Source organism: Pseudophryne corroboree, chromosome 9 (assembly GCF_028390025.1).
Source record: "Pseudophryne corroboree isolate aPseCor3 chromosome 9, aPseCor3.hap2, whole genome shotgun sequence".
NCBI classification, from domain to species: domain Eukaryota; kingdom Metazoa; phylum Chordata; class Amphibia; order Anura; family Myobatrachidae; genus Pseudophryne; species Pseudophryne corroboree.
This window is the reverse complement of record NC_086452.1, coordinates 108,927,349-108,951,549: the sequence shown is the minus strand read 5'-3', so window position 1 is coordinate 108,951,549 and position 24,201 is coordinate 108,927,349. Positions and strand designations below refer to the sequence as shown.

The 24,201-nt window shown below is 46.9% G+C and overlaps 1 protein-coding gene across 3 annotated transcripts in view; it reads right to left on the bottom strand.

Moving 5' to 3' along the window:
* RASAL2 (RAS protein activator like 2) overlaps positions 1 to 24,201 on the bottom strand; it is a 544,136-nt gene that overhangs the window by 236,404 nt on the left and 283,531 nt on the right. The window lies entirely within an intron of this gene.

Genomic DNA, 24,201 nt, shown 5'->3' with positions numbered 1-24,201 from the left:
AGCTGCAGCCTTGATTCCACAGAGGAAATATATATAACAAGTATATATAGTCAGGCGCTGTGACGAGTGGCTTGACCCAGCAGCTGTATAGATAAGGGATAGTCAAACCCTTAGAAACCAATGTAAGGAAAAAAGGAATTTATACAGCGCTAATTGACACAGAATAGTTTTCACTATGAACCTGTTGAGCCTGAGACCTTAGGTGGACCAATTGTGACCAGCACCACCACCATCCAAACGTTTACAGTCAGGACTCTTTGTGGATTTACCCCCTTCTGTGGACCAGGACTCCAGTGCCGGCAGTGCAACTGCCCACAACCTTCCCTTTGGAGATCTCATTTATTGAAACACAGAATTACTTGCCAAAACCAGGACTTCATCATCGGTTCTTGTTGCCCACTGTGAACCAGGACTCCGTTATCTGTTGCTGTTGCCATACAAATCAGTATCTACAGTAGCCTTTCAATTGGAACACAGCTTTGGTAAACATATGCATTTGGATGATTCATCCTCACTTGGTCCTAATTAGTGACTGTATATACGTTATTACTATTGGTGCAAGAATCAAAAGGGTCATTAAGTACACCAAGGTCACACTAGTGAGACATACACGTTTATGAAGTTCAATATATATTTTAGCGTTAAATAGTTTTTAATTGTGTAATTTACTTTTTATAATATTAAACAAATATATTGTGAAAACTATTCTGTGTCAATTAGCGCTGTATAAATTCCTTTTTTCGATTCCACAGAGGCCACCGTCCAGCAGAGGATCTGTAAACCTCTCCTAGTGGACAGTGACCGCAGTGATCAGTGGAGACGGGTTATGTGATATCTTGGGATGCGGACTATGGGTCGACATGCATTAGGTCGACCCCATATGGTTGAAAGATAAAAGATTGACATGGACAAAAGGTCGACATATGAAAGGTCAACAGGTTCAAAAAGTCGACAGGCTAATATGGGCAACTAGACATTGGTCAATACACTTTTTTTTTGGGGGGGGGGGGGGGGTTGTTTCATTTTTTTGACTTTTTCCATCCTTGACTATCCATGTCAGAAATCATAACCTTTAGTCATCTTGTGGCAAGCGACGTGGAGTGGGACACTGTGCCCAAAGCGTGGTGAGCGAAAAATATAAAAGAAAGTGGCGACCATTGTCACGACGACCTTTTGTCCTCTTACAGTGTCATCATTTCATATGTCAACTTTTTGTCAGTAGACCTAATGTATGTAGACCTTGCACAGTATACCACACCCAATATCTCAGTTCACTGTTAATCCCTGTTTAATTATGATATCCTGACATTTGGGATGCCAGTGGTTACATAACTGACCCCGGCATTCCGAACTGAGAATTCCGCCACCTATGGGGAGTAAGTAAACAACTGCCACTCCCCCGGCCAAGATGCTACTGGGGTGGCGGCTAGGGATAGATTTAGGGGGGATGGCTGTTAGGGCTTAATCTTGGGGGGGTAAAGGCTACGGCTAACCACCCTCCTAGTGCCTTATCCTAACCCCAACCCCACCCCCGGGTCCTAAACCTAATACCCACCCCAATACTTCCCTTCAGAATGTCAGCTTTCAGTGTCCCGATGCCGGTCTCTTGAGCAGTGTCGGGATTCTGACGGCGGTTACATGACCGCCGGTCTCTGCCTGTGCTCTGTAATTGCCAGCAAGTGTGTGCACTGGGTCATATTGAGACATCCAGAGGAAAAAGAACTTTCCAATTACACTGTTTGACCAGCCTGGAGCAAAAAGGAGTTTTTCCCCTACTATGGACTGATACAGGTGTGGACACAGTGATTTGTAACATAGCTATGTGCCTCTGGACAGTCAACGTTTAATATTAGAACTCTATATTCCAGCATATGATCCACCTTCTTAGGAATCGGTTGATAACAATTTCTATTAATATGATAAATATTGATCGGAGATATTTTATTCTTATGCTTTTTTTTTTATAGCAACCAGTTACAATAAATACTTATAGTATTTAAACTAATTTTTGTGCTTTTATACTGCTTTCATACCAGTTTACACTTGTGAACATATCGCAGGAGCTCTTGAATTGTGTCAGCTTGATCTATGAATAAATGAGCTACCAGAAAACTAATGCAAGCCTCACATTAAACACTTGCCTGTCATGGTTGCATCAGATGCGACCACACCAGCAAGTGCCTTATCTGACAGGATGCGACCACTCAGAGTGTTTGCAGCTGCAGGGACAAGAAACTTCCCTCTGCTGCTGCTGTCAGAGTGACCGGAAGGTCCCTCCGACTCCCCGCGACCTCTCCCAGTGTCTGCCATGCTGTTGATCAGTCAGCACGGCAGGAACCCCTACCCAGAGGCTGCAGACAATTGTAAATTGTCCCCCCCCCCCCCCCCGTGTACCTGGCGGCTGCTGGGGCTATTAAAATGAAAGTTGCGATGTTTCCATGGTGCGACCGATGTTCCCATGGTGTATTTTTTTTTTTTAAAGGTGTTTTATTTTCTTTTTTTACAAAAATAAAAAAAAACATTTTGTTTTCTTATTCTTTTAAGTAAAATAATTTTGGATAATGTTATATACATGTTCTTCACCTAATTAACTTATAAACTCCCCCCTCCCCCAATTTCTGAGCAGTTTTTTGGAAAAAAAAAAACAAATTGTCGCTTATGTGGTTAATACCAATAAACCACAAAGAGAGACATTTATGGAACTGCCATACAAGTAACTATGCAAAGATGATGCTGTAATCCACAGCAAACACATCTTTCATTTACTAACTGGTTCTAGAAGCATATCAGAAGCTGATTGGTTGCTGTTGGTACCACTTACGTGCACTAGTTTTAATAATGGTCTACTAAAGTTTCCAACACAATAACTTAGGAGGGTATCCTATTAGCAGCAGTAATTTACAGCTGCTAATAGGTTCGCCAGGGGCTTTCCAATTAGCCCTGACGCAGCACACTACTCGCCCGATGCAGGCACTTATCGGTGATTATAATCCACGAAAAGCAGCCGGAGCTGCAATAACCCATGGGGTCGGGAGCTTATCCCGGAACCCATGTGTTATCGCACAATCGGGCCTCTATTTTCGCACAATAAAAACGGCCTTTAATTGGATACCCCGATATTAACCATCGGTCAAAAATCGCAATATCAGGCCTTTTTTATTATGTGAAAAGTGATCGCTGTTAATTGGATAATCCCTTAATCTTTCTAATCTTTATAAAGGTGCATACACACGGAGCGTTTTGGCCCAGCGTGTATGCACAGCGATGATCGTGGACATCGCTGGCAGGAAAATAGCCCATACACACTGAGCTCACCGCTCATTACTAGCCCATACACTCATCGCTAGCCCATACACACTGAGCTCACCGCTCATCACTAGCCCATACACTCATCGCTAGCCCATACACACTGAGCTCACCGCTCATCACTAGCCCATACACTCATCGCTAGCCCATACACACTGAGCTCACCGCTCATCACTAGCCCATACACTCATCGCTAGCCCATACACACTGAGCTCACCGCTCATCACTAGCCCATACACTCATCCCTAGCCCATACACACTGAGCTCACCGCTCATCACTAGCCCATACACTCATCACTAGCCCATACACACTGAGCTCACCGCTCATCACTAGCCCATACACTCATCCCTAGCCCATACACACTGAGCTCACCGCTCATCACTAGCCCATACACTCATCGCTAGCCCATACACACTGAGCTCACCGCTCATCACTAGCCCATACACTCATCGCTAGCCCATACACACTGAGCTCACCGCTCATCACTAGCCCATACACTCATCGCTAGCCCATACACACTGAGCTCACCGCTCATCACTAGCCCATACACTCATCGCTAGCCCATACACACTGAGCTCACCGCTCATCACTAGCCCATATACTCATCGCTAGCCCATACACACAGGACGAGTTTGAGCTCAAAGTAGCTCAAAATCGCCCAGTGTGTATGGGCCTTAAGATGTTTGAGGAATATCAGGAATTGGTCCAAAATTAATCAAAGGCTCTATTATCTTCTTGTATACTAGATTTCCCTTGTGACAAGCTGTTTAAGAGAACTGGAAGGAGTTCCCAGGTTACGTACCCATGGGGGTCAGAATGCTGTATTTAGCAAGTTTAAAAAAACAAACAAACAAACAAACAAGTTAAATGCATGTAAATGGGTGTCTAAAACGGAAACTATGGGGTAAATGTAATAGCCCGGAACTTCCCGACGGGTCTGGCTGATGCTTCCAGGAGCAATGTTGGTTTTGCCTTTTAAATAATTGCTACTTTTAAAACATCTTTCAGAATTGCCGGGAAGTCGCAGCCTATTACATTTACCCCTACACCTGTTTACATTTTTACAGGAGTTTAATTTGCTTTGGGTTATTATTACCAGTTGTTTATATAGCACACACATATTCCATATTGGGCCATTTACATGGGTCCCCTACCACATGTACATGCACACATTCACGATAGAGTTTTATTTAGAGCCAATTAACCTAAACAGTATATCTGTGGATTGTTGGAGGAAACCAGAGTACACGGAGAAAACCGATACAAGTACGGGGAGAATATACAAACTCCACATAGCAGGGCCGAAACTAGGGGGGGGGCTAGGGGGGCAGGTGACCTGGGCGCCGGATTGGAGGGGGCGCCGAGACCCCCAAACACCGCCGCGGCACTTTTAAACCCCCTTCTCCCGAGTGCCCAGCTCGGGGGGCGGGGTTTCGCGGAATGACGCGATTGCGTCGTGACGTCACGGCGCAAACGCGTCATTCAACGAAACCCCGCCGGAGGAGGGAGAACTGAAGGGGGAGCCCGGAGCCGCGCAGACGAGGAGGGAGAGGCGGCTGAAGAGCGGCGAGAACCGCTTCAAATGTAAGTCAGCCCCTCTCCCTTCCTCTCTCTCTCTCTCCCTCCCTCTCCCCACCACCTGCCGTAATGTTTAAAATGGGGACCTGTGCCTGCGTACTGTGTAAAATGGGGACCTGTGCCAGCGTACTGTGTAAAATGGGGACCTGTGCCAGCGTACTGTGTAAAATGGGGACCTGTGCCAGCGTACTGTGTAAAATGGGGACCTGTGCCAGCGTACTGTGTAAAATGGGGACCTGTGCCAGCGTACTGTGTAAAATGGGGACCTGTGCCAGCGTACTGTGTAAAATGGGGACCTGTGCCAGGGTACTGTGTAAAATGGGGACCTGTGCCTGCGTACTGTGTAAAATGGGGACCTGTGCCAGCGTAATGTGTAAAATGGGGACCTGTGCCTGCGTACTGTGTAAAATGGGGACCTGTGCCAGCGTACTGTGTAAAATGGGGACCTGTGCCAGCGTACTGTGTAAAATGGGGACCTGTGCCAGCGTACTGTGTAAAATGGGGACCTGTGCCAGCGTACTGTGTAAAATGGGGACCTGTGCCAGCGTACTGTGTAAAATGGGGACCTGTGCCAGCGTACTGTGTAAAATGGGGACCTGTGCCAGCGTACTGTGTAAAATGGGGACCTGTGCCAGCGTACTGTGTAAAATGGGGACCTGTGCCAGCGTACTGTGTAAAATGGGGACCTGTGCCTGCGTACTGTGTAAAATGGGGACCTGTGCCAGCGTACTGTGTAAAATGGGGACCTGTGCCAGCGTACTGTGTAAAATGGGGACACTTGCCAGCGTACTGTGTAAAATGGGGACCTGTGCCTGCGTACTGTGTAAAATGGGGACCTGTGCCTGCGTACTGTGTAAAATGGGGACCTGTGCCTGCGTACTGTGTAAAATGGGGACCTGTGCCAGCGTACTGTGTAAAATTAGGACCTGTGCCAGCGTACTGTGTAAAATGGGGACCTGTGCCAGCGTACTGTGTAAAATGGGGACCTGTGCCAGCGTACTGTGTAAAATGGGGACCTGTGCCAGCGTACTGTGTAAAATGGGGACCTGTGCCAGCGTACTGTGTAAAATGGGGACCTGTGCCAGCGTACTGTGTAAAATGGGGACCTGTGCCTGCGTACTGTGTAAAATGGGGACCTGTGCCAGCGTAATGTGTAAAATGGGGACCTGTGCCTGCGTACTGTGTAAAATGGGGACCTGTGCCTGCGTACTGTGTAAAATGGGGACCTGTGTCAGCGTACTGTGTAAAATGGGGACCTGTGCCAGCGTACTGTGTAAAATGGGGACCTGTGCCAGCGTACTGTGTAAAATGGGGACCTGTGCCAGCGTACGGTGTAAAATGGGGACCTGTGCCAGCGTACTGTGTAAAATGGGGACCTGTGCCAGCGTACTGTGTAAAATGGGGACCTGTGCCAGCGTACTGTGTAAAATGGGGACCTGTGCCAGCGTACTGTGTAAAATGGGGACCTGTGCCAGCGTACTGTGTAAAATGGGGACCTGTGCCTGCGTACTGTGTAAAATGGGGACCTGTGCCAGCGTAATGTGTAAAATGGGGACCTGTGCCTGCGTACTGTGTAAAATGGGGACCTGTGCCTGCGTACTGTGTAAAATGGGGACCTGTGCCAGCGTACTGTGTAAAATGGGGACCTGTGCCAGCGTACTGTGTAAAATGGGGACCTGTGCCAGCGTACTGTGTAAAATGGGGACCTGTGCCAGCGTACTGTGTAAAATGGGGACCTGTGCCAGCGTACTGTGTAAAATGGGGACCTGTGCCAGCGTACTGTGTAAAATGGGGACCTGTGCCAGCGTACTGTGTAAAATGGGGACCTGTGCCAGCGTACTGTGTAAAATGGGGACCTGTGCCTGCGTACTGTGTAAAATGGGGACCTGTGCCAGCGTAATGTGTAAAATGGGGACCTGTGCCTGCGTACTGTGTAAAATGGGGACCTGTGCCTGCGTACTGTGTAAAATGGGGACCTGTGCCAGCGTACTGTGTAAAATGGGGACCTGTGCCAGCGTACTGTGTAAAATGGGGACCTGTGCCAGCGTACTGTGTAAAATGGGGACCTGTGCCAGCGTACTGTGTAAAATGGGGAACTGTGCCAGCGTACTGTGTAAAATGGGGACCTGTGCCAGCGTACTGTGTAAAATGGGGACCTGTGCCAGCGTACTGTGTAAAATGGGGACCTGTGCCTGCGTACTGTGTAAAATGGGGACCTGTGCCTGCGTACTGTGTAAAATGGGGACCTGTGCCAGCGTACTGTGTAAAATGGGGACCTGTGCCAGCGTACTGTGTAAAATGGGGACCTGTGCCTGCGTACTGTGTAAAATGGGGACCTGTGCCAGCGTAATGTGTAAAATGGGGACCTGTGCCAGCGTACTGTGTAAAATGGGGACCTGTGCCAGCGTACTGTGTAAAATGGGGACCTGTGCCAGCGTACTGTGTAAAATGGGGACACTTGCCAGCGTACTGTGTAAAATGGGGACCTGTGCCTGCGTACTGTGTAAAATGGGGACCTGTGCCTGCCGCAATGTGTAAAATGGGGACACTTGCCAGCGTACTGTGTAAAATGGGGACACTTGCCAGCTTACTGTGTAAAATGGGGACACGTGCCTGCCGCAATGTGTAAAATGGGGACACTTTTTCCTGCCGCAATGTGTAAAATGGGGACACTTTTTCCTGCCTCAATGTGTAAAATGGGGACACTTTTTCCTGGATATGAAATTTATGTTAGAAAAGGCAGTTTTTCAGGTTAAAAAGTTCTGAAAGAGAGAGATATATATATATATATATATATATATATATATATATAATATTTTTATTCATTTATTTATTTATTTTATTATTTTTATTCATTTATTGTAAAATATATATATTTTTTTTTTTTTTGCGGGGGAGGGGGGGGGGGGGGGGGGATCAAATGACTACCTTGCCCCGGGTGACAGAAATCCTAGTTTCGGCCCTGCACATAGTTAGAGCCATGGTAGGAATAAAACCCATGACCTCAGTGCTGTGAGGCAGTAATGCTAACCACTACACTGTCCATGCTGCACAAATCGGAACATATGATGCATGTGAACGCAGTTTAAGCCACGCAATCATCCATAAACATATACTAAAACAATTTGACCACAGTGGATATGACGATTTACATGGCAGCCTGCATAAAAAAATAGCTAACAAGATATTATGTCATTTTAAAAAAGTATACAAGGGCAGCTTTTACGTATTTTTATTATTTATTTACCAGTCATTTATATAGCGCAAACATATTCCAGAGCGCACTACAGAGAATATTTGGTCATTCCCATCAGTCCCTGCCCCAGTGGAGTTTACGATCTATTGGGTCAATTTAATGCAGATTGAATAGCACTTAGAGGGAGCTCCCGGAGCTATTCAATTCAGCGTGATGCTAAATCGGAGAATGCCTGTACTACTGGACTAAACAGGGTGTTTAGTAGAGAGAACGGGCATTCTCAAACTAAACTAAATTCATTAGGACACAGTGATTCTGTACCGTATATATTTTATGATAATTCATCTATATTAATTGCACTCCCGGGAGAATTGCTGTTATTTTATAATAAATGTTTCTATTCTGATTGTTGAGCGCAACTTGGTTTCTGTTTGTATTTAGTGTTTCTCGGAGGGATTGGCATTCCCTCTCCAAGTCGCTGCTGACAATCATATACACCACCACTCACCGAGCGCACAGCTTCATTACCTTTGTTGCATTGCAGTGATGCTCTCTGCGCGGTGCTAGGTCACAAAACAGCATTGTGGATTTCTGCTCGTACCCCTGGAGGGGTGAAAGAAAAAATCCTCTAGGCGGGGACAGTATTGCACTGAACTGAATAGCTCTGGGAGCTCCCTCTTGGCGTTATTCAATCTGCGTTGAATTTAATTGATCCCTATATTCCCAACCCCACTCAAGCTAGTGTTAATTTTTGTTGGGAGCCAATTAACCTACCAGTATATTTTTGGTGTGTGATGTAAACCGGACTAACCGTTACACCATCCGTGCTGCCCACTATGAGGACATTGACTGAGATTAATTATTTAGTGGCCGTGTAATAAAGAAAGTAATCGATTAAAGAAATAAGAAAAGAAAAGAAAAAATCTTTCTTATGACTGGACACAAGAATCTGGAAATAAATTAGCATATTAGAAAATATATACCAAATAGTTTTCAGAACCGTGTTTCCTCTTGACCACTAGATGGCAGTCACAACTAAATAAATCTCATGAACTGTGGGCAGATAAATACATGGTGATGGCTTTTGTAATGCAAATCTGAGAACAAAGTTTCCCAGAAAGTGCACAAACTGTGCGCTCAATATAAATACAGAACTATGCTGTGCTTATATGTTAAGCAATACACAGATATATATATATATATATATATATATATATATATTTACCAAATTGCATAACACTGTATCACACATAAAAAAAACAATCATGTTAATTTTAGAGATGATGTAATCTGAATTCACAACCGCATTAAACAGCTCATCAGGTTAATACAGTGCCCAGAACATATGCCCAGGTTAAAAGTTGTTTAGATTATAACTACATATGGGTTTCATTTGAGAAACTATTACAGCTGTACTTTATGCAGGTCCAGAAAAAGATCAGAGCTTGATTGGTCTACCCTAGATTCATTAAAATGACTTGTCTCCAGAGCAGCCGTTATAGTGGAATTCATGAGCTCTAGAGTGGCACTGGGCCTCTCAATTTTTGCTAATTAAACTGTACTCTTTATAGGGGATAGATGATGACTTTCTCCTCCGATTCTTCATGCTTGTCTGATGACTCCAATTACCTGGTCTCTCATGGACCTCTACATCTCTTTCTCATTGGCACTGCTGAAAAAACGCTTTCAAACTAAAATAAGTGACACTTCCCAAAACGGTGCCTTAGGATTTGGATATATTCAGTGCCAACTGTTATTATATACATACATGTGCTTTAATATCTGTAACGCTTAAATAAAGCACATTTTCAGGCATTCTTAAAATATTTAAAAACCACTTTAAAAAAAAAAAATAATAGTAATCACCCACGCCTTTCCCCACAGTGACTCAGTGGAGGCGCTCCTCGTTAAACATGCTCATTAATCATCTTCACAGTAACTGTAAAGAAGGCAGGCAGATACTGAGTGTTGGGCATAATCACCAACTTGCTAATCAATGCTCCTCGCAGTAACCGTAAAGAAGGCAGACAGATACTGAGTGTTGGACATAATCACCAACTTGCTCATCAATGCTCCTCGCAGTAACCGTAAAGAAGGCAGACAGACTGGGTGTTGGACATAATTTGCCAATCAGCATCAATGCTATACTTTATCATCCTGGATGACAGATCCCACTACTGTACCACTTTCCACTGCCATATGCGGCTTTGCAGTACTCTGTGCCACTATGTAGCGGCTGCTTAATACAATACAGGACTCATGGTATACGGATGATAACCTAGGTTGATAGTTAACAGGTCAACATGACAATGGTCGACATGAGTATTTTTTTTTAATTTGTTTCATTTTTTTCATACCATCCACGTAAACTACGACTGGGAATAGTAACCTAGCCCAAAGTTTGAAGAACAAAGCAAGCTATTTGAGGGGACGAGGTGCACTGATTGGGGTTCCATGTGCTAGAAGGGAAAATTTGACAAAAAAAAAAAAAAACCCAGTGGAAAAACTCATGTCGGCCTTTTCACGTGTCGACCATTTCTATGTTGACCTTTTGACCTTGTGCATGTCGACCATTTGGTGTTGAGCTATACCATAACCTTGATTCACACAGTACATGCCGCTTGTAAGTTGCAGTTATTCTAGATGACTATGCTACCATTATAAGTACACAAATAAAAATAAGGACACCATATAAAACGTAAAAATGTAGCTTTACCTGTAACATGAGTTCTAAAACTCTTTCACTTAGAATTTCATTATCTAAATTGTTAAAATTGTTTTTTGGGAACTAATGGGTTATTTCTAACCAGCCTGTCAGCTAAACATCTACTGCAATGCAGAATAATGAGGGCGTCATGAACCTTTTGGACGATGAAGCAGAGAGCAGAACACTGAAAGGACAGTTCTTTCCCAGAGCACTAGACAACTGGTCAGTACCACACCCAGCACAACCCAGACGTTTGGCTGCAGTTTTATTATCAGGGGATTTGGAAAAATCTCAACGTGTTTTTTTTTTTACATTTTTTATTATTGTCCATTAGCTTATGGTACTGTGTTAGTAATCTAGAAGGGAGCAGGAAATGAGTCAGTCTATGGGGTGAATCTCTAAACACAGCTCAGAGGGAGACGGGATTTTTTCCAGAACAGTAAGAAAAATTCCCTTCGATGGCATCAATCTCAAGAGTGTCACAAGTGTGACTGTGTGACTAAACTGCTTTAAACAGACAAACCCCAAATAAAGAAAAATCACTTTGGCCTTTAAGCCGCTTTTTAAACCTGCAATAAAACTTTTAATTACTTCCAAAATATTAGTCTGTCTGTATGTCGCAGTGATCTTACAGGGAAACCATTAGTTGTATCCACCTGCCTGTATACCAGAATTTATGGTAGATTTTGGACATTTGGTGATCGGCTGTTAAGACTGGGGAGGAAAGGTATAGTCAGTGACGTGCAGGCATCAGCGAGTTCCCAGCAAGCCTGCCCAATGTTTTAAAGGGGCAATCATGTAAATGGAAAAAACAATTTGGCTTTGTCGTTTAAATGATTGCCCACTTTAAAACATCTGCCAGATTCACTGATGTCTTTATGTCACAGGCTATTATATTTACCCCCGGCAGTTCAGGTCTGGAACTGTAATCACATCTCATCTGATACTTCGCAATGAATCCAGGACAATCTACATTTTCTTCAGCGCCAATTCGATCAGCTTCACAAATCTTGCTCATGTTAAACAGAGAACAGAAAATATGAACATAAGATTTCTGAAGACTCCGGGAAGTTTTTCAGTTTTGGTGCATGCTCTGTTTTGTATAGATCATATGTGTTGCCGTATTGATCACCGAGCTTACCATCATGTCTCTATGCATTCTCCTCTGGTGTGTTCTGGATAAAGTCATATCAAAGACGTAAAGAAAAATCTAAACAAAAAACCCCCAAACTATTGTGATAGAGAATTAACCTATCAGTTGCATTTAATACAGAGGTACTTTTCACACCACAATTGTCTAGTGGTAATATACAGTAACAGGAGTCTCACATCACTACTCTTGTTGTTGGAGACACTGCTACTTTAGCGCCAAGGTTTGTTGGCTTCTCGCTCTCCTCTTCATATGACATGAATATTCTGATAATCTAACTGGCTATGGTGTGAACATTCCAATTAATTTATTGGCTATGGTGTGAACATAATGATGATCTGACTGGCTATGGTGTGAACATTCCTATGATTTTATTGGCTACGGTGTGAAAGTTCAGCAGATTATATGACTCGCTGTGTTATGGACATTCTGCGGTTGTGATTGGCTATGGTGTGAACATTGCAAAGATCCAACTGGCTGTGGTAGGAACATTCTAATGATTTGTTTGGCTATGCTGTGAACATTCCAATCATCTGAATGCCTGTCTATGATGTGCAGATTCAGATTACCTGGCTGCCTATGGAGTTAAAATTTTGATGATCGGATTGGCTATATGTGAATATTCTGATTTGAATGGCTATGGTGTGAACATTCCAATGATGCGACTGGCTATGGTGTTAACATTCCAATTATGTGATTGGCTATGGTGTGAACACGCCAATGATGCAATTGGCTATGGTGTGAATACTCGAATCATTTGATTGCCTATGCTGTGAACTTTCTGATTCATTGACTACAGATGTTTCCTCTTACATCTTTGCTCTGTGCGCTACAAGTCGCGTTACACATAACGTGAGAGTGCCGTGTGACTCGGTAGCGCCAATTTTTTTTTCCCCGCGAAAAAAATAAGATTTTACTCACTGGTAAATCTATTTCTCGTAGTCCGTAGTGGATGCTGGGGACTCCGTAAGGACCATGGGGAATAGACGGGCTCCGCAGGAGACTGGGCACTCTAAAGAAAGATTTAGGACTATCTGGTGTGCACTGGCTCCTCCCCCTATGACCCTCCTCCAAGCCTCAGTTAGGAACTGTGCCCGGTAGAGCCGACACAATAAGGAAGGATTTTGAATCCCGGGTAAGACTCATACCAGCCACACCAATCACACCATATAACACGTGATAGGAACCCCGGTTAACAGTATGATAACAATTGGAGCCTCTGAAGAGATGGCTCACAACAAAACCCGATTTTTGTAACAATAACTATGTACAAGTATTGCAGACAATCCGCACTTGGGATGGGCGCCCAGCATCCACTACGGACTACGAGAAAATAAGAATTTACTTACCGATAATTCTATTTCTCGGAGTCCGTAGTGGATGCTGGGGTTCCTGAAAGGACCATGGGGAATAGCGGCTCCGCAGGAGACAGGGCACAAAAAGTAAAGCTTTACGATCAGGTGGTGTGTACTGGCTCCTCCCCCTATGACCCTCCTCCAAGCCTCAGTTAGGATACTGTGCCCGGACGAGCGTACACAATAAGGAAGGATTTATGAATCCCGGGTAAGACTCATACCAGCCACACCAATCACACCGTACAACCTGTGATCTAAACCCAGTTAACAGTATGATAACAGAGGAGCCTCTGAAAGATGGCTCCCTACAACAATAACCCGATTTAGGTAACAATAACTATGTACAATTATTGCAGATAATCCGCACTTGGGATGGGCGCCCAGCATCCACTACGGACTCCGAGAAATAGAATTATCGGTAAGTAAATTCTTATTTTCTCTATCGTCCTAGTGGATGCTGGGGTTCCTGAAAGGACCATGGGGATTATACCAAAGCTCCCAAACGGGCGGGAGAGTGCGGATGACTCTGCAGCACCGAATGAGAGAACTCCAGGTCCTCCTTAGCCAGGGTATCAAATTTGTAGAATTTTACAAACGTGTTCTCCCCCGACCACGTAGCCGCTCGGCAGAGTTGTAATGCCGAGACCCCTCGGGCAGCCGCCCAAGAAGAACCCACCTTCCTTGTGGAGTGGGCTTTTACCGATTTTGGCTGTGGCAGGCCTGCCACAGAATGTGCAAGCTGAATCGTACTACAAATCCAGCGAGCAATAGTCTGCTTAGACGCAGGAGCGCCCAACTTGTTGGGAGCATATAGTATAAACAGTGAGTCAGATTTCCTGACTCCAGCTGTCCTTGAAATGTATATTTTTAAAGCTCTGACAACGTCCAACAACTTGGAGTCCTCCAAGTCGCTTGTAGCCGCAGGCACTACAATAGACTGGTTCAGATGAAATGCTGACACCACCTTAGGGAGAAAATGTGGACGAGTCCGCAGTTCTGCCCTGTCCGAATGGAAAATCAGATATGGGCTTTTGTAAGATAAAGCTGCCAGTTCTGACACTCTCCTGGCCGAAGCCAGGGCTAGTAGCATGGTCACTTTCCATGTGAGATATTTCAAATCCACATTTTTTAGTGGCTCAAACCAATGAGATTTGAGAAAGTCCAAAACAACATTGAGATCCCACGGTGCCTCTGGAGGCACCACAGGGGGCTGTATATGCAGTACTCCCTTAACAAAGGTCTGGACTTCAGGAACTGAAGCCAATTCTTTCTGGAAGAAAATCGACAGGGCCGAAATTTGAACCTTAATAGATCCCAATTTGAGACCCATAGACAATCCTGATTGCAGGAAATGTAGGAATCGACCCAGTTGAAATTCCTCCGTCGGAGCACTCCGATCCTCGCACCACGCAACATATTTTCGCCAAATGCGGTGATAATGTTGCGCGGTTACTTCCTTCCTTGCTTTAATCAAGGTAGGAATGACTTCTTCCGGCATGCCTTTTTCCTTTAGGATCCGGCGTTCAACCGCCATGCCGTCAAACACAGCCGCGGTAAGTCTTGAAACAGACAGGGACCCTGCTGAAGCAAGTCCCTTCTCAGAGGTAGAGGCCACGGATCCTCCGTGATCATGTCTTGAAGTTCCGGGTACCAAGTCCTTCTTGGCCAATCCGGAACCACTAGTATCGTTCTTACGCCTCTTTGCCGTATAATTCTCAATACTTTTGGTATGAGAGGCAGAGGAGGAAACACATACACCGACTGGTACACCCAAGGCGTTACCAGCGCGTCCACAGCTATTGCCTGCGGGTCTCTTGACCTGGCGCAATACCTGTCCAGTTTTTTGTTGAGGCGAGACGCCATCATGTCCACCATTGGTCTTTCCCAACGGGTTACAAGCATGTGGAAAACTTCTGGATGAAGTCCCCACTCTCCCGGGTGAAGGTCGTGTCTGCTGAGGAAGTCTGCTTCCCAGTTGTCCACTCCCGGGATGAACACTGCTGACAGTGCTATCACATGATTCTCTGCCCAGCGAAGAATCCTTGCAGCTTCTGCCATTGCACTCCTGCTTCTTGTGCCGCCCTGTCTGTTTACATGGGCGACTGCTGTGATGTTGTCCGACTGGATCAACACCGGTTTTCCTTGAAGCAGAGGTTCTGCCTGGCTTAGAGCATTGTAGATTGCTCTTAGTTCCAGAATGTTTATGTGAAGAGACGTTTCCAGGCTCGACCACACGCCCTGGAAGTATCTTCCTTGTGTGACTGCTCCCCAGCCTCTCAGGCTGGCGTCCGTGGTCACCAGGATCCAATCCTGTATGCCGAATCTGCGGCCCTCCAATAGATGAGCACTCTGCAACCACCACAGAAGAGATACCCTTGACCTTGGAGACAGGGTTATCCGCTGGTGCATCTGAGATGCGACCCTGACCATTTGTCCAGCAGATCCCTCTGGAAAATTCTTGCGTGGAATCTGCCGAATGGAATTGCTTCGTAAGAAGCCACCATTTTTCCCAGGACTCTTGTGCATTGATGTACAGACACCTTTCCTGGTTTTAGGAGGTTCCTGACAAGTTCGGATAACTCCTTGGCTTTTTCCTCCGGGAGAAAAACCTTTTTCTGAACCGTGTCCAGAATCATCCCTAGGAACAGCAGACGTGTTGTCGGAATTAACTGGGATTTTGGAATATTCAGAATCCACCCGTGCTGCTTTAGCACTTCTTGAGACAGTGCTAATCCCATCTCTAGCTGTTCTCTGGACCTTGCCCTTATTAGGAGATCGTCCAAGTATGGGATAATTAATACGCCTTTTCTTCGAAGAAGAATCATCATCTCGGCCATTACCTTGGTAAAGACCCGAGGTGCCGTGGACAATCCAAACGGCAGCGTCTGAAACTGATAGTGACAGTTCTGTACGACGAACCTGAGGTACCCCTGGTGTGAGGGGTAAATTGGAACGTGGAGATACGCATCCTTGATGTCCAAGGATACCATAAAGTCCCCTTCTTCCAGGTTCGCTATCACTGCTCTGAGTGACTCCATCTTGAACTTGAACTTTTTTATGTACAGGTTCAAGGATTTCAGATTTAGAATAGGTCTTACCGAGCCATCCGGCTTCGGTACCACAAATAGAGTGGAATAATACCCCTTTCCTTGTTGTAAAAGAGGTACCTTGACAATCACCTGCTGAGAGTACAGCTTGTGAATGGCTTCCAAGACCGTCACCCTGTCGGAGGGGGACGTTGGTAAAGCAGACTTCAGGAAACGGCGAGGTGGATCCGTCTCTAGTTCCAACCTGTACCCCTGAGATATTATCTGCAGGATCCAGGGATCTACCTGCGAGTGAGCCCACTGCGCGCTGAAATTCTTGAGACGACCGCCCACCGCCCCCGAGTCCGCTTGAGAAGCCCCAGCGTCATGCTGAGGCTTTTGTAGAAGCGGGGGAGGGCTTCTGTTCCTGGGAAGGAGCTGCCTGTTGCAGTCTCTTCCCCCTTCCTCTGCCTCGTGGCAGATATGAATATCCCTTTGCTCTCTTGTTTTTAAAGGAACGAAAGGGCTGCGGTTGAAAAGTCGGTGTCTTTTTCTGTTGGGGAGTGACTTGAGGTAAAAAGGTGGATTTCCCGGCTGTAGCCGTGGCCACCAAATCCGATAGACCAACACCAAATAACTCCTCCCCTTTATACGGCAAAACTTCCATATGCCGTTTTGAGTCCGCATCACCTGACCACTGTCGCGTCCATAAACTTCTTCTGGCCGAAATGGACATAGCACTTACCCGTGATGCCAGTGTGCAAATATCCCTCTGTGCATCACGCATATAAAGAAATGCATCCTTTATTTGCTCTAAAGACAGTAAAACATTGTCCCTATCCAGGGTATCAATATTTTCAATCAGGGACTCTGACCAAGCTACCCCAGCACTGCACATCCAGGCTGTCGCTATAGCTGGTCGTAGTATAACACCTGTATGTGTGTATATACTTTTTTGGATATTTTCCATCCTCCTATCTGCTGGATCTTTAAGTGCGGCCGTCTCAGGAGAGGGTAACGCCACTTGTTTTGATAAGCGTGTGAGCGCCTTGTCCACCCTAGGAGGTGTTTCCCAGCGCGCCCTAACCTCTGGCGGGAAAGGGTATAAAGCCAATAACTTCTTTGAAATTAGCAGTTTTTTATCGGGGGCAACCCACGTTTCATCACACACCTCATTTAATTCATCTGATTCAGGAAAAACTATAGGTAGTTTTTTCACACCCCACATAATACCCTGTTTTGTGGTACCTGTAGTATCAGCAATATGTAACGCCTCCTTCATTGCCAAAATCATATAACGTGTGGCCCTACTGGAAAATAGGGTTGATTCGTCACCGTCGCCACTGGAATCAGTGCCTGTGTCTGGGTCCGTGTCGACCGACTGAGGTAACGGGCGTTTTACAGCCCCTGACGGTGTTTGAGGCGCCTGGACAGGTGCTAATTGATTGTCCGGCCGTCTCATGTCGTCAAACGACTGCTTTAGCGTGTTGACACTATCCCGTAATTCCATAAATAAAGCCATCCATTCTGGTGTCGACTCCCTAGGGGGTGACATCCCCATATTTGGCAATTGCTCCGCCTCCACACCAATATCGTCCTCATACATGTCGACACACACGTACCGACACACAGCAGACACACAGGGAATGCTCTTAAAGAAGACAGGACCCCACTAGCCCTTTGGGGAGACAGAGGGAGAGTTTGCCAGCACACACCAAAAGCGCTATATATGACAGGGATAGCCTTATAATAAGTGCTCCCTGTATAGCTGCTTTAATATATATATTTTTGCCACAATTTTGCCCCCCCTCTCTTGTTTTACCCTGTTTCTGTAGTGCAGTGCAGGGGAGAGCCTGGGAGCCTTCCTGACCAGCGGAGCTGTGTGAGGAAAATGGCGCTGTGTGCTGAGGAGATAGGCCCCGCCCCTTTTTCGGCGGGCTCGTCTCCCGCTCTTTAACGGATTCTGGCAGGGGTTAAATATCTCCATATAGCCCCCGGAGGCTATATGTGAGGTATTTTTTGCCAAAAAATAGGTTTACATTGCCTCCCAGGGCGCCCCCCTCCCAGCGCCCTGCACCCTCAGTGACTGCCGTGTGAAGTGTGCTGAGAGGAAATGGCGCACAGCTGCAGTGCTGTGCGCTACCTTAAGAAGACTGAGGAGTCTTCTGCCGCCGATTCTGGACCTTCTTCTCGTTTCAGCATCTGCAAGGGGGCCGGCGGCGAGGCTCCGGTGACCATCCAGGCTGTACCTGTGATCGTCCCTCTGGAGCTAATGTCCAGTAGCCAAAGAAGCCAATCCATCCTGCACGCAGGTGAGTTCACTTCTTCTCCCCTAAGTCCCTCGTTGCAGTGATCCTGTTGCCAGCAGGACTCACTGTAAAATAAAAAACCTAAGCTAAACTTTTCTAAGCAGCTCTTTAGGAGAGCCACCTAGATTGCACCCTTCTCGGCCGGGCACAAAAATCTAACTGAGGCTTGGAGGAGGGTCATAGGGGGAGGAGCCAGTACACACCACCTGATCGTAAAGCTTTACTTTTTGTGCCCTGTCTCCTGCGGAGCCGCTATTCCCCATGGTCCTTTCAGGAACCCCAGCATCCACTAGGACGATAGAGAAATAGATTTACCGGTGAGTAAAATCTTATTTTCTCTGACGTCCTAGTGGATGCTGGGGACTCCGTAAGGACCATGGGGATTATACCAAAGCTCCCAAACGGGCGGGAGAGTGCGGATGACTCTGCAGCACCGAATGAGAGAACTCCAGGTCCTCCTCAGCCAGGGAATCAAATTTGTAGAATTTAGCAAACGTGTTTGCCCCTGACCAAGTAGCTGCTCGGCAAAGTTGTAAAGCCGAGACCCCTCGGGTAGCCGCCCAAGATGAGCCCACCTTCCTTGTGGAATGGGCTTTTATTGATTTAGGCTGCCGTAATCCTACCGCAGAATGCGCCAGCTGAATAGTGCTACAAATCCAGCGCGCAATAGACTGCTTAGAAGCAGGAGCACCCAGCTTGTTGGGTGCATACAGGATAAACAGCGAGTCAGTTTTTCTGACTCCAGCCATCCTGGAAACATAAATTTTCAGGGCCCTGACTACGTCCAGCAACTTGGAATCCTCCAAGTCCCTAGTAGCCGCAGGCACCACAATAGGTTGGTTCAAGTGAAAAGCTGAGACCACCTTCGGGAGAAACTGAGGACAAGTCCTCAATTCTGCCCTATCCATCTGGAAAAGCAGATAAGGGCTTTTACAAGACAAAGCCGCCAAATCTGAAACCCGCCTGGCCGAAACCAGGGCCAACAGTATGACCACTTTCCACGTGAGATATTTTAATTCCACAGTCTTAAGTGGTTTGAACCAATGTGATTTCAGGAATGCCAAAACCACATTGAGATCCCAAGGTGCCACTGGGGCACAAAAGGAGGCTGAATATGCAGAACTCCTTTGACAAAAGTCTGAACTTCAGGCAGTGAAGCCAGTTCTTTCTGGAAGAAAATCGACAGAGCCGAAATCTGGACCTTGATGGACCCCAATTTGAGGCCCAACGTCACCCCTGCTTGCAGGAAGTGTAGGAATCGACCCAGTTGAAATTCCTCCTTCGGGGCCTTCATGGCCTCACACCAAGCAACATATTTCCGCCAAATGCGGTAATAATGTCTTGCGGTGACATCCTTCCTGGCTTTGATCAGGGTAGGGATGACTTCCTCCGGAATACCCTTTTCCTTTAGGATCCGGTGTTCAACCGCCATGCCGTCAAACACAGCCGCGGTAAGTCTTGGAACAGACAGGGTCCCTGCTGCAGCAGGTCTTGTCTGAGCGGCAGAGGCCAAGGGTCCTCTGCCAGCATCTCTTGAAGTTCCGGGTACCAAGCTCTTCTTGGCCAATCCGGAACCATGAGTATGGTTTTCACTCCTCGCATTCTTATTATTCTCAGTACCCTGGGTATGAGAGGTAGAGGAGGAAACACATAAACCGACTGGTACACCCACGGTGTACCTAGAGCGTCCACAGCGATCGCCTGAGGGTCCCTTGACCTGGCGCAATATCTTTTCAACTTTTTGTTGAGGCGGGACGCCATCATGTCCACCCGTGGTCATTCCCAACGGTTTACCCGCATTTGGAAAACTTCTGGAAGAAGTCCCCATTCTCCCGGGTGTAGGTCGCCCATCGGAGAATCCTTGTGGCTTCTGCCATCGCCATCCTGCTTCTTGTGCCGCCCTGTCAGTTTACATGGGCGACCGCCGTGATGTTGTCTGATTGGATCAGTACCGGCTGGTTCTGAAGCAGGGGCCTTGCTTGGCTTAGGGCATTGTAAATGGCCCTTAGCTCCAGAATAATTATGTGAAGCGAAATCTCCTTGGAAATTTCTTCCCTTTGTGACTGCACCCCAGCCCCGAAGGCTGGCCCCCGTGGTCACCAGGACCCAGTCCTGTATTCCGAATCTGCGGCCCTCTAGTAGATGAGCCCTCTGCAGCCACCACAGCAGCGACACCCTGTTTCTTGCCGACAGGGTTATCCGCTGTTGTATCTGTAGATGGGACCCGGACCATTTGTCCCACAGGTCCCACTGGAACGTCCTTGCGTGGAACCTTCCGAATGGAATTATGCTTCGTACGAAGCTACCATTTTTTCCAGGACTCGTGTGCTTCCACTGGAAGAAACACTCTTTTCTGGTCTGTGTCCAGAATCATTCCCAGGAACAGAAGACGTGTCGTCGGGACCAGCTGTGACTTTGGAATATTGAGAATCCCGTCGTGCTGTTGTAGCACTTCCCGAGAGAGTGCTACCCCCACTACCAACTGTTCTTTGGACCTCGCCTTTATCAGGAGATCGTCCAAGTACGGGATAATAAAAACTTCCTTCTTGCGAAGGAGTATCATCATTTCGGCCATTACCTTGGTAAAGACCTTCGGTGCCGTGGACAAATCCAACGGCAGCGTCTGGAACTGATAGTGACAGTCCTGTACCACACATCTGAGGTACTCCTGGTGAGGAGGGTAAATGGGGACATGCAGGTACGCATCCTTGATGTCCAGGGAGACCCTGTAATCCCCCTCGTCCAGGCTCGTAATAACCGCCCTGAGCGATTCCATCTCGAACTTGAATCTTCTGATATAAAAGTTCAAGTATTTTAATTTTAAGATGGGTCTCACCGAACCGTTCTGTTTCGGTACCACAACCATTGTGGAATAGTAACCCCAGTGCCGGTAAGGCAGATTTTAGGAAACGGCAGGGGGAAGAACGTCTCGAACTCCAGCCTGTACCCCTGAGATACTACTTGAAGGACCCAGGGATCCATGTGAGAGAGCCCACTGGGCGCTGAAATTTCTGAGACGGGCCCCCACCGTACCCGGGTCCGCCTGAGCAGCCCCAGCGTCATGCTGTGGACTTACCGGACGCAGGGAGGACTTCTGCTCTTGGGAACTAGCTGTGCGCTGCAGCTTTTTCCTCTACCTTTGCCTCTCGGCAGAAAGGATGAGCCTCTAGCCCTCTTGCTTTTCTGGGGCCGAAAGGACTGTACTTGATGATACGGTGCTTTCTTTTGTTGTGGGGTAGCCTGTGGCAAAAAAGTCGATTTCCCAGCAGTAGCTGTGGAAACGAGGTCTGAAAGACCATCCCCAAACAGTTTTACCCCCTTATAGGGCAAAACTTACATGTGCCGATTCGAGTCGGCATCGCCTGACCATTGCCGAGTCCATAACCCCCGTCTGGCGGCAATGGACCTAGCGCTTATTTTTGATGCCAGCCGGCAAATATCCCTCTGTGCATCACGCATGTATAAGACCACGTCTTTTATATGCTCTATTGTCAGCAAAATATTGTCCCTATCCATAGTTATTTTCCGACAGGGAATCTGACCACGCAGCGGGAGCACTGCACATCCCTGCACATACATGCCGAAGCAATGGCTGGTCGCAATATAATGCCCGAGTGTGTGACTATATCTTTCAGGGTAACCCCCTGCTTTTTATCAGCAGGTTCCTTCAGGGCGGCCGTATCCAGAGACGGTAGTGCCACCTTTACTGATAAGCGTGTAAGCGCTGTATCTACCCTATGGGGTGTTTCCCAACGTGACCTATCCTCTGGCGGGAAAGGGTACGCTGCCAATAACCGTTTAGAAATTATCAATTTCTTACCGGGGGAAGACCACGCTTCCTCACACACCTCATTTAATTTCTCAGATGCAGGAAAAACTACTGGTAGTTTTCTCTCACCAAACATAATACCCTTTTATGTGGTACCTGGGGTATTATCATAAATGTGTAATACATTTTTCATTGCCTCAATCATGTAACGGGTGGACCTATTTGGAGGGTACACTAGTCTCATCGTCGTCGACACTGGAGTCGGTATCCGTGTCGACATCTGTTTCTGCCATCTGAGGTAGCGGGCGTTTTTAGAGCCCCCCATGACATTTGAGACGCTGGAACAGGCACAAGCTGAGTAGCCGGCTGTTCTGTGTCGTCGACCTTTTGTGTAAGGAGTTGACACTTTCACGTAATCCTTCCATAAGTCCAACCACACCGGTGTCGATCCCGCAGGGGGTGACATCACATTTACAGGCATTCGCTCCGCCTCCACATCATTATCCTCCTCATACATGTCGACACAGCCGTACCGACACACAGCACACACACACAGGGAATGCTCTGACAGAGGACAGGACCCCACAAAGCCCTTTGGGGAGACAGAGGGAGAGTATGCCAGCACACACCAGGGCGCTATATATCACAGGGATATCACATATAAAGAGTGTTTTCCCTTATAGCTGCCTATATATATTGTATACTGCGCCTAAATTGTGCCCCCCCCCCCTCTCTTTTTAACCCTTTCTGTAGTGTATTGACTGCAGGGGAGAGCCAGGGAGCTTCCCTCCAACGGAGCTGTGAGGGAAAAATGGCGCCAGTGTGCTGAAGGAGATAGCTCCGCCCCTTTTTCGCAGACTTTCTCCCGCATTTTTATGGATTCTGGCAGGGGTTAAAAAGCACCTATATAGCCTCTGGGGCTATATATGGTGCCAGTTTGCCAGCCAAGGTGTCAGTATTGCTGCTCAGGGCGCCCCCCCCCAGCGCCCTGCACCCATCAGTGACCGGAGTGTGAGGTGTGCATGAGGAGCAATGGCGCACAGCTGCAGTGCTGTGCGCTACCTTGGAGAAGACAGAAGTCTTCAGCCGCCGATTTTCCGGACCACCTTCTTGCTTCTGGCTCTGTAAGGGGGACGGCGGCGCGGCTCCGGGAACGGACGACGAGGTCGGGTCCTGTGTTCAATCCCTCTGGAGCTAATGGTGTCCAGTAGCCTAAGAAGCCCAAGCTACCACCACTTAGGTAGGTTCGCTTCTTCTCCCCTTAGTCCCTCGATGCAGTGAGCCTGTTGCCAGCAGGTCTCACTGAAAATAAAAAACCTAACAAACACTTTCTTCCTAGGAGCTCAGGAGAGCCCCTAGTGTGCATCCAGCTCAGCCGGACACAGAAATCTAACTGAGGCTTGGAGGAGGGTCATAGGGGGAGGAGCCAGTGCACACCAGATAGTCCTAAATCTTTCTTTAGAGTGCCCAGTCTCCTGCGGAGCCCGTCTATTCCCCATGGTCCTTACGGAGTCCCCAGCATCCACTAGGACGTCAGAGAAATGCATCTTAGATGCAAAGTAATGTAATAGGCCGCACGAGCAGCTTCTGATGATTCAAATGATATGCAGCATGCCTATATTGTGTGTGTGACTGCGACTGTATTTGTATACAAAATGCTATGCTACAGTGTTTTCATGGAAAACACTAACATTTCATTTAGGATGCAGATACAGCCGCAGTCACACACACAGAATATAGGCATGCTGCATATCATTTTAATCAACATAACCTGCTTGTGCGTCCTATTATATTACTTTGCATC